The following is a 10,833-nucleotide window of genomic DNA, read 5'->3' as shown; positions in this document are numbered from 1 at the left end:
GAATATTACTGTCTGGACTGGCATACTGATGGACTTGGAGTAGGATTTTACAAAATATTATTTTCTTTCATCAAGATTGGAACAGACTGTTAGTTTATCTCTCCTCCACCATCTTGTGTTTTAATTCTAGGGCAGGTTGCGTCTTTTTGTTTGTCAGACATTTTGTATGAGCCAACATAGGCCATTCTATTCCAGATGGGGCAGGGCATCCCTACAACAGCAAATCAACCAGGATTTCAGTATTAAAATACAAATCTGCATTCGCTACCATTAGGGAACAATACCGTGCAATATGCCTACGTCACTGAGACTTAATTCCACACTTAAAGCCAAATATACTGGATTTCATCAATGATTAAATATTAGATATAAGGAAAAAAATTGTCTTAAAACAGGTCACTGCAAACTTAAAATAATTAGAAACTTCATATTGCTATCTGTAAAATGTAGAAATGAACATTAATGATTGGAGTCTAAAACAATTAGATGTAACTTCATTTGTAATATTAATCCAATGATTTCTGTGAACATTCAAATGAGAAGGCATCAGATATTTCCTGTGAGTGTTGGATGAGGAATCATTGCTTGGTTCATGAATGTGTTGACCTGGAAAAACGATCCATTTTCCTTTGTAAAATTGGCACGAAGAAATAATGGTTTAAATTGAAATGTGAATCTCATGATATTTGTTGCTAAACTTAAACAGAATTATTGTGTGATGTTGGTCTAACAATGAATTGGTAATTTATTTTAGAATGCTGACACATTAAATGATTCAATATTTCCAAACGAGTTTGCTCTGATATCGATGACACAGTAATTAGTATCAGTGAGCTGAGAACTAGAATGCTGGCATGATGGTTTGTAAAATACATTCGATATGCAGTGATTATTGATCAGAACTGTTTGGTCATTCAACATTCTCAGATACTCCTGCAATCTTTACTTGCTGTCTCAGCTTTTCTTCTGTGGAAATACAATAAATAATCCATTCAATTTTCCATGTCATCAATATTCAGTCATTTGTGTCAGCATTACAAAGAAAATAAATCGATAAGGAACATGGGTATTACAGCGAAATACAGTCAACAGCATTTATAGAGGAAATGTTTCAATCATGTCTCTGAGTAAACACGTGAAAAGGTTTAATGGGGATCTGTTCACAATGTACTTAGCCATAATTACATTTTCTTAACATGATGACTGGAGGGAACTTATCAGAAAACTCGCCTATATTTAGGAATTCCTTCATCTCGATACATGTTACTATCAGCATCTTCAGTCACAAATAATGAAGTGTGATTATTGGCATGGGAACATGTGGTGTGTAAATTATAAGAAGGTATCTCTTGCATATCTTTGGGATGATGTGATAGCGTGATGTCTGCTGTGTTTACTTATCCTGAGAACAATATAATACTGACAAAAGGTTTTTCACTGAACAATTATCAGGTGGCCTTGAAGACCATCTTATGGCTTTATGTGCAGTGATCACTTTGATTTCAAGACCTTTGACATATTTTCCATGATTTGGAAAGTGATTAGATTACTTACAGTGTGGAAACAGGCCCTTTGGCCCAACATGTCCACACGGACCTACTGAAGCGCAACCCACCCAGACCCATTCCCCTACATTTACTCCTTCACCTAACACTATGGGCAATTTAGCATGGCCAATTCACCTGACCTGCACATTTTTGGATTGTGGGAGAAAAGCGGAGCACCCAGTGGAAACCCACGCAGACACGGGGAGAATGTGCAAGCTCTACACAGTCAGTCACCTGAGGCGGGCACTGAACCCGGGTCTCTGGCCCTGTGAGGCAGCAGTGCTAACAACTGTGCCACCGTGCCACCCAATGTTCAATAGTTTTGTGACAAATGTCTACATGTGGTCATTAGCTGGATTCAAAGCATTCAATGTGTTGGTGCAAAAACCCTTCATTGTTGACACTTTCAAGAGAGATATATAATGCTCAGGCATTGGCTGGAAGTCAAGGTGTAAGAAAATTTGGGTCATCCTGGAACTGATTGATTCTCGCTGCTGTTTGACTTAGTTTGATTAATTTTGTGTTTGTCCTGATTTATCTGGCTGTAGGTGAATTTAGAATGTATAATTTCTGTCCAAGGGTCACTTCACATCACTGGAGAGTGAAAATATAGTTCACATACCGTGATAACAATGAATTGATAATTAAATTTTGTGTTTTAACAGATAAAATGATTTATGTTTTCCAGTAGTTGTTAGATATTGATTAGATATTTATTAAAATAGTTAAACCGAGAATTGTAATCCTGTTGCAGGATTATTGAATTGTTAAAAGTTACATATGTAGAGTGTTTTTGGAATGATTTGGTGGTGCCAGTGTTGGATTGGGCAGTACAAAGTTTAAAAAATCAAGCACCACCAGGTTATGAACCAACAGGTTTATGTTGAAGAACTAGCTTTCAGAGCGCTGCTCCTTCATCAGTTGGTTGAAGGAGCAGCACTCCGAAAGCTAGCGCTTCCAAATAAACCTGTCGGACTATAACCTGGTTTTGTGTGATTTCTTAACTTTGTTTTTTGGAAGGAATTGTTTTTTTTCATTCAAATATACAGGTTGTTCAAGAATTCTATCTAGCCTTCCATGGCTTTCTTTTAGAGACCACACACATATAGATTAGATTAGATTAGATTACTTACAGTGTGGAAACAGGCCCTTTGGCCCAACAAGTCCACACTGACCCTCCAAAGAGCAACCCACCCACACTCATTTCCCTACATTTACCCCTTCACTACGGGCAATTTAGTATGGTCAATTCACCTAACCTGTACATTTTTTGGACTGCGGGAGGAAACCGGAGCACCCGGAAGAAACCCACACAGACACGGGGAGAATGTGCAAATTTCACACGGACAGTTGCCTGAGGTGGAAATTGAACCAGGGCCCCTGGCGCTGTGAGGCAGCAGTGCCACCATGCTGTCCACAATTCATATAATTTCACTGTAATCAGTATTTCAAATTTGCATCAGATTTAAGATGCAAATGAGGACCAATTAATGAGCGCTTCCATGAATGGAAAACACAGTAAATGGAATTTACAGAAGCAAATTCAAGTTTGATCCGAATAAGCAAATAAATACTTTGAATGGAAATGATCCGAAAATGTTTACATCTACATTTGAACTAAGTCAAATGACTCTTTTTTTGAAATAATTGGACTGAAAACCTATTTGAAAACATGTACAAATCAGGACTATTGACAAGTCTTGCTGTTAGTGCTCTTGGCCAATCGTAATAAAGAATAAATACTACTTTGAGTAACAAGTATCATGTGTAATTGCTGGGCTGAAAAGTAAGAGGATAGCTCTTGTATTTATTGGCAAGAATTTTAACCAAATGTTTACTGTGGTTACTGCACTCAGTAACAATATGATCAAGATCAATGGCCGTTAGAATCCTTGGCCACTCGTAATGAAGAATAAACACTGCTGTGAGCAATACATATCTTGGGTAATTACAGAACAGAAATTTCAGAAGACACTCATTGTATTTACTGGAGGGAATGATAATCAGATGCTTACTGTGGTGATTGATCTCAGGAACAATAAGACAGTTACTCAGATTATTCCACTGAACAGTAATTAAATGATCATGAGACCATTGTCTGGCTTTATGAATAGTGTTTTGTGTGAGCATTGATTTCAATAACATTGCCATAGTATACAAGTCTACAGGTTAGGTGAGTTGGCCATGCTAAATTGCCCATAGTGTTCATGAATATGTAGGTTAGGTGCATTAGTCAGGGGAAATGTCGAGTAATAGAGCAAGGGAATGTGTCTGGGTGGGTTACTCTTCGGAGGGTCAGTGTGGACTTGTTGAGCCAAGTAGCCTGTTTCAATACTGTAGGGATTCTATGACTCCATGATTCTTTGATTTAGGAATAGATTGATAAGCGAGTGCTAAAGATACTATTTAAAGTCAACAAAATCTTTATGTTGAGTAGAATTGCTTAGCAAAATGCATTGAAGCCATCATACACAAAGTGAGATAAGTGGAAGTAGTAAGGTATTTTGATTAAATAAAATGAATGTCATTATTTAGATATTTTAAATTTGAAAAACTACAGTGTCCTCAAATCTAAAATTTAGAGAAAATGTAATGTGATACATACATTTATTAATGACCTGAAGATAATAAATTGCAGATTCTGTGATTATTGGAATGAACAACAGACAGAGCAAATCCAAAATTGGATTGAAAAGCAATTCAAACTCTGCTTAGATATTTTCTAATCACCATTCTAAACTGTTTTGGTGCATCTCTGTTGAAGATGAGAACTCAACGCACACTTCCTGGTCTCGTGGGAGACACTCTACTGGAGTTCCACAGGTTCATTTCATTATGTTCCCACCAAGGAAGGGTGGGATTATAATTAATTGTGATTACTCAAATGAAAACTAACCAGTGTCCACTCCTATAATTGGGCTGGGAATTAATTCGACTGTTTCTATGCAATGGACTGAGAATGAAATGGTAATTCACAATAATGATGGTACTAAATATATCGGCTCTTACGTAAAAATTACTATCGTGACAATTGAAGGAAAAATAAATAGACATATCATGCGCTTATTGTAAATTCATGAAAAATACAACTGCTGAATATGTTTAAAGTAATTTTTCTGATAATGAAAAGATAATTAGAATGCTTATCACCAAAAAGATTTATTCACTGTGACTATTCAGCTGCAGGCAGCTCCCCTTCCTTACACAAATGTACAACTTCCAACAATTCAAAATGTACTCTGATTGATAAAGGGAAGAACAAACACATGTAGGTTTTTTTTTCTCGTTTTAACAAAAAAAGTCACGAATTTGAATATTTTTAGCTTTAAAATATTTAACCCTTGCTGAGATCAGAAATGCAATAAACCTTCACGTTGAAGAAAAATATATTCAAATCAAATCAAAATATACATCGATATTCACAATAATTGGGAGATTGAACACTGCAATATCTTTCAATCAGTTGATGTACTGAGCCATATTTCCACTTTTCTATCCCTTACTGGATTGATCAGTTATTAGATATTGGCAATAACTAAATTATTAATATGCTGTCAGTGAACTGAATATTAAAGAGAAATCTCACATTGCTGTTTGAACATACAATGTGCCGAAATAAACAGTAATTATTGGCGAAATGTCATTAGATATCTCTTAATCGATGAGGCTATGGTTACTTTGCTTGCTGAAATGAGTGGCATTCAGATATTTCCAATGAGCATTGGATGGAAAATCGCTCTTTTTGGTATAGACATAAAAAAAAGTTTTATTGGAGTATTGGCAATAAGAAATATAAGATTAAATTATGATGTGCATCTCACCTTACCAAATATTTTCAAGTTTTCTAAAAGGTTTCTAGTCCAATCATCAGTTTAAAACGGGTCATTTTGGTTCAGCAGATCAGTAACTGCAAACATTTTCAACACATCTCCATCAAATCTGATAATTTAGAAAAAAATACCAAAGTATTTCCTGTGTAAATGACAAAATATATCTTTAGCTTAGAGTCAAGTTCATTCTCTACTTATTTTATTCCTGTTTTTGACACCAGTGACTAAATATTGATTAGATTAAATGTCATATGTGTTAGACATGAATTTTCTCTCAAAGATCTGTGCAACACAGGAATGGGCCCTTTGGCCCATAACGTTGTGCTGAACATAATGCAAAATAAACTCACCCCTTCGGTCTACCCTTGGTCCATATCCTTCCAAATTATCTAAATGAACATTTAAAAAGCCCTAAAGTATCTGCCTCTACCATCAACCCTGGAAGTTCATTCCAGACACCTACCACTCCCTTTGTAAAAAACAAATAGCCCCTCACATGCCCCTTGAACTGTCTCCCCTAACCTTAAACGCATGTCACTTACTTTGACATTTCAACTCTGGGAAAACCATTTTGACTGTCAGCCCTATTTCCGTATCTCCTGATTGTACAGACTTGCATCAATTCTTCCTCCATCCTCCGCTACTCCACAAAAAAGCAACCTGAGTTTTTCTCACGTCTCCAAATCCAGGCAGCATCCTGGTAAATGCCCTCTGTACCCTCTCCAAAGCCTCCATACCCATCCTATAATGTGGCGAATAGAAGTGAATACAATACTTTAAGTATGCCTTAACCAAAGTCTTATAAAGTTGCTTCATGCCATCCTTACTCGTGTAACCAGTTCCCTGACCAATAAAGGCAAGCATGCCATTTGCCTTCCTGACCACCCTATCTACTTACATGGTCACTTTCAGGGAGCCATGGTCTTGAACGCCAAGATCCCTTTGAACAACAAAGCTGTTCAGGGCCCTGCCATTACCTACTTTTCCTTAATATTTGAGCTCCCAAAGTGAGACACCTCACAGTTGTATGGATTAAACTTTGCCTTTAATTTCTCTGCCCATATCTGCAATTTATCTTTTTCCTGCTTCATTCTTTATCTACATTATCCACAACTGCACTGAACTTTGTATCATCTGCAAACTTATTAACTCACCAAATTAGATTTTAATCCATGTCACTTATATATATTTGTCCCGCAAACAGAAGGGTTCCAGTGCAGATCCCTGTGGGAAAAAGACAGAAAATGAGGAAAATGCAGAATTCTTGAATAAATGAGGTTTATTTCAATGACAAAACTATTCTGATGAATAATCTCTGAAGGTGTGATTTTTGTTTTGAAATTAACCCAATATTTTAATTCTCAGTTTACTGATCTTATTGAATATCTAGTACAAACTGCTGTGAAAATATTGAATCGTTTTAAGTGTTTAGTTCCAACATTAATTATTCTTTAATTGTAATTTCAATTATCACACCATCATGAGAGTTGAATCTATTATTTCTTAGTGCCAGTATCATGATGAAATATTTACACTCGTTTCAGGTCAACACACCTGCAATCAAGCAAAGTTTTCTCACCCACCACTCATAGTAACTATCTCATTCTCTTTCATTTGAATTCTCATTTTAATTAAATGATCATTAATCAGTCTTATCAATTAAGAGATGACTAACTAGTTTTCACATCAATATTTCAGTTCTTTCCAACATATTGTACAATTACATTGCAGTAAGGGTTTCTCATCATTCTTAAATTTGTTATCAGCTATTTTTGTGTCTGATTTCCAGTATCTACAGTTTTTTGCGTCCTTGTATTAATTGTATTTCATTTCAATGCTAACATTTCTATATTTCTGATTATTACAATAAGAGCTAAGTATTTTTCATGTTAAACATTGTATTAATTTCACGTGTTTCTTGTGTATACAAACCAGAATTAACAAATGTTTGCTCTATTATTTTACAATAAATCTTGAATTCTTAGAAATCACAATTTTGTGAAAATGAGGGAAATTATCTTTCGATTAATAGTCACATTGAATGACTAATGCTTTACTTCCAAGTCATGAGCATTACAAAGCAGTTTAATTTTGAGTACATAAATGACTGCTTCAAACATATTTAATTACTTGATTATCATGAGATTTATATTTGTTTAAGATCATTGTCGCTTCGTTCCAACATTTTTATGAATTACTAATTCCTTTTATCAGTCCATTACACACTGGAATTGTCGAATACAACCCAGTCTGATTATCACAATAAATATTTGAGCAGTTTTCCCTGTGAGTAACCACCGTAAGTATGTGATTATAGTCCTGCCCTTCTTGCATAGGAACATTATGTAGGGCTCTGGTAATGTCTGTACTGAAAGACCAGGAGGTATGGATTCAATTCTAAACTTCAACAGAGATGTGTCAAAGCACATCAGAGTTGATTAGAAAATATCTAAGTGTCTACTGAATTATTTTTCAATCCAACATTTTCTCAACTTGTATCCGTTGTTCATTGTAATGTTCACAATATCTTGAATTTATTTGCTTCCGTTCACTGACAAAACTATGAATGTTATTATGCTGCTTCTAAGTACCTCTCAACTTTTAATAACTTTGCAGTCATAAAGATTCTACAGTGTAAATTACATTTAAGTTAAGGAGGAAAGATTTAAAAGGGATCTGAGGGGCAACCTTTTTCACAAAGTGTGTTTGGCTCACACGGAATGAGATGTGAGAGGAAAGGCGTTGGCTGGTACAATTATAACATCTAAAAGACTTTTGGACAGTTACATGGATAGAAAACGTCCAGAAGGATATGGAACAAACACAGGAAAATGGGGCTAGTTTAGTTTAGGGAACCTGGCCGGGCTGCCTGAATGGCCTGTTTCCGTGCTGTACCAAGCTAGCATAGTACAATTCAAACTTGACTGCGATGGGTAAAGGAGAGAACAAACGGGTGTTGATTCGATTTTGCGTCCATAAAAAAGTGACATGAATTTTAAATAATTTTGTCACAAGAAATAGTTCACTCTTATTGTGATCAGAAATACAATGAATGTGAGCATTGAAGTCAAATATAATTAAAACAATTCAACTGTGTTTATATGGTTAAAATAAAAATTGATATTCACAATCATTGTGAGTTTGTACACTGCCATATCTTCACATTACTTCATGTACTGAGCCATTATTGCATTTACTGAGCATAAATATACCCCCGACTGAACGGAACAATAATTAGATGTTAGCAACACTTAGATTTTCAAAATCTATCAGTGCACCGTGAAGAAGGAGAAATTGATGTAATTTTATCCTGATCGATGATCCAACATTTGTGTCTGAATCAGGAAGAGAGTAAGGAGATAACCAAAGTGAATATCAGAGTGACCACAAGATACAGTCCATGACATTTGATAGAAAAAGGAATTTGCATAATTCCATGGTTATTGAACGTTAATAATTAATTCCCTCCGCAGGTACTGAAGCAGTCCAAGTCCAAGTACAACAAGATCTGGACAATATCCAGGTTTGGGCTGACAAGGGGCAAGTAACATACATTCCACACAAATGCAGGCAATGACCATCACGTATAAGACATAATCTAACCACCATCCCTTGACATTCGCTGGTGTTGCCATCATTGAACACCCACGATCAACATCCTGGGAATAATCATTGATCAGAAACTGAATTGGTCTCACCACATAAACACAGTGGCTACAAGAGTAATTCAACTGCTGTCTCCTGAAAGCCTGTCCAACAGCTACCAGACACAAATCAGGAGTGTGATGGAATACTCCCCACTTGCCTGGATAGTGCTACCCTAACAACACTCAAGAAACTTGATACCATACGAAACAAAGCAGCCCGCTTGATTGGCACAGCATCCACAAGTATCCACCCCCCCCACCCCCCACCACCACTGATGCTCCGTAGCAGCAGTGTATACTATCTACAAGATGCACTGCAGGAATTCACTAACCAGCATCTTTCAAACCCATGACCACTTCCATCGAGAAGGACAAGAGCAGCAGCTAGATGGAAAGACAACTATCTTCAAGTTCCCTGATAAGGTACTAATCACCCTGAATTGGAAATATATAGCTGTTCCTTCACTGTCGCTGGTTCAAAATCCTGGAAATCCCCACCCCAAGGTATTACATAGAACATAGAAAAATACAGCACAGTACAGGCCCTTCGGCCCTTGATGTTGCGCCGACCAAAGCCTACCTAACCTACACTCGCCCAATAACCTCCATATGCTTATCCAATGCCCGCTTAAATGACCATAAAGAGGGAGAGTCCACCACTGCTACTGGCAGGGCATTCCATGAACTCACAACCCGCTGAGTAAAGAATCTACCCCTAACATCTGTCCTATACCTACCACCCCTTAATTTAAAGCTGTGTCCCCGAGTAACAGCTGACTCCATTAGCGGAAAAAGGTTCTCACTGTCAACCCTATCTAAACCCCTAATCATCTTGTACACCTCTATCAAATCTCCACTAAACCTTCTTTTCTCCAATGAGAACAGACCCAAGTGCCTCAGCCTTTCCTCACAGTTTTGTGCTGTATACCCACAGCAGGTAGAATGCAGCGGCTCAAGAAGACAGCTCACCACCAATTTCTCAAGGGCAACTAGGGACGGGCAATAAATGCTGGGCCCAGCCAGTGACACCCACATCACATCAAATAAATATTATTATAATGTCTGCAAGATCAAAACAGCTCCACGCTGTCCTAGCTGCAATCTCTGCCCCTTATTGAAAAAGATAAAAGAATCTGACCTTGCTCAACTTTCTCATCAAAACCAAGTGCAGTATTCACCCCAGCCCTCTCTTATATGAACCAGCAGCATTTCCACCACCAACCGTAGATCCTCTTAAAATATTTTGTCAGTAACTTTTAATTAACTGGTTACTACAATTACAATGCAATCTGTACAAACAAATTAAATACCTTTTATGCAACAACAAATTTTCTAACAACTTTTCTCGATCTTTGTCATTCTTTTTAGTTCGATGAGGTAGGGAGGGATGGAAACACGACAGTGATGTAAGATATATGTAATACAGTGAGACAGGGAAGCTAGTATGGCTCATGTTGACTCTTAGACCCCACACAGTGAAACAACACATTCACTGCATAATAAACATAACATAACATTTCAACCCCACTCACACCCGGAGTGACAGAAATAAAATGTGGATGGGTTGGACAGGATAGGTTTGTTACAGTTAGAGTTTGGGAGAGTGAGGGGTGACATGACTGAAGTATCTAACATCCTGAATGGTTTGATAAGGTGGATGTGGAAAGGATGTTTCCACTTGTGGGCCATTCCTGAACGAGAGGGAACTGCTTTAAAATTGGGTTCACCCTTTCAGGACAGCGATGATGATATTTGTTTCCCATCAGAGGGCTGTGCAAATTTGAAACTCTCTGCCCCAGAAGGTGGGCT

The 10,833-nt window shown here is 37.1% G+C and overlaps 1 long non-coding RNA gene across 2 annotated transcripts in view; it reads right to left on the bottom strand.

Moving 5' to 3' along the window:
* Nucleotides 1-508: 508 nt before the first annotated feature.
* LOC132813896 (uncharacterized) overlaps nt 509-10,833 on the bottom strand; it is a 48,698-nt gene continuing 38,373 nt past the window's right edge. The window contains exons 3-4 of one of the 2 annotated variants that reach the window (XR_009644203.1): nt 6,532-6,601; nt 509-606 (exon numbers count right to left, since the gene is read on the bottom strand). This is a non-coding gene — a long non-coding RNA (uncharacterized LOC132813896). Of the gene's footprint in view, nt 607-5,413; nt 5,487-6,531; nt 6,602-10,833 lie in introns of those variants that run through there. The other variant, XR_009644202.1, reaches the window with a different exon arrangement.

This window comes from Hemiscyllium ocellatum, unplaced genomic scaffold (genome assembly GCF_020745735.1).
Source record: "Hemiscyllium ocellatum isolate sHemOce1 unplaced genomic scaffold, sHemOce1.pat.X.cur. scaffold_519_pat_ctg1, whole genome shotgun sequence".
Classification (NCBI taxonomy): domain Eukaryota; kingdom Metazoa; phylum Chordata; class Chondrichthyes; order Orectolobiformes; family Hemiscylliidae; genus Hemiscyllium; species Hemiscyllium ocellatum.
Note: the sequence above shows the minus strand (reverse complement) of the source record. Positions and strands in the feature narration are given on the sequence as shown.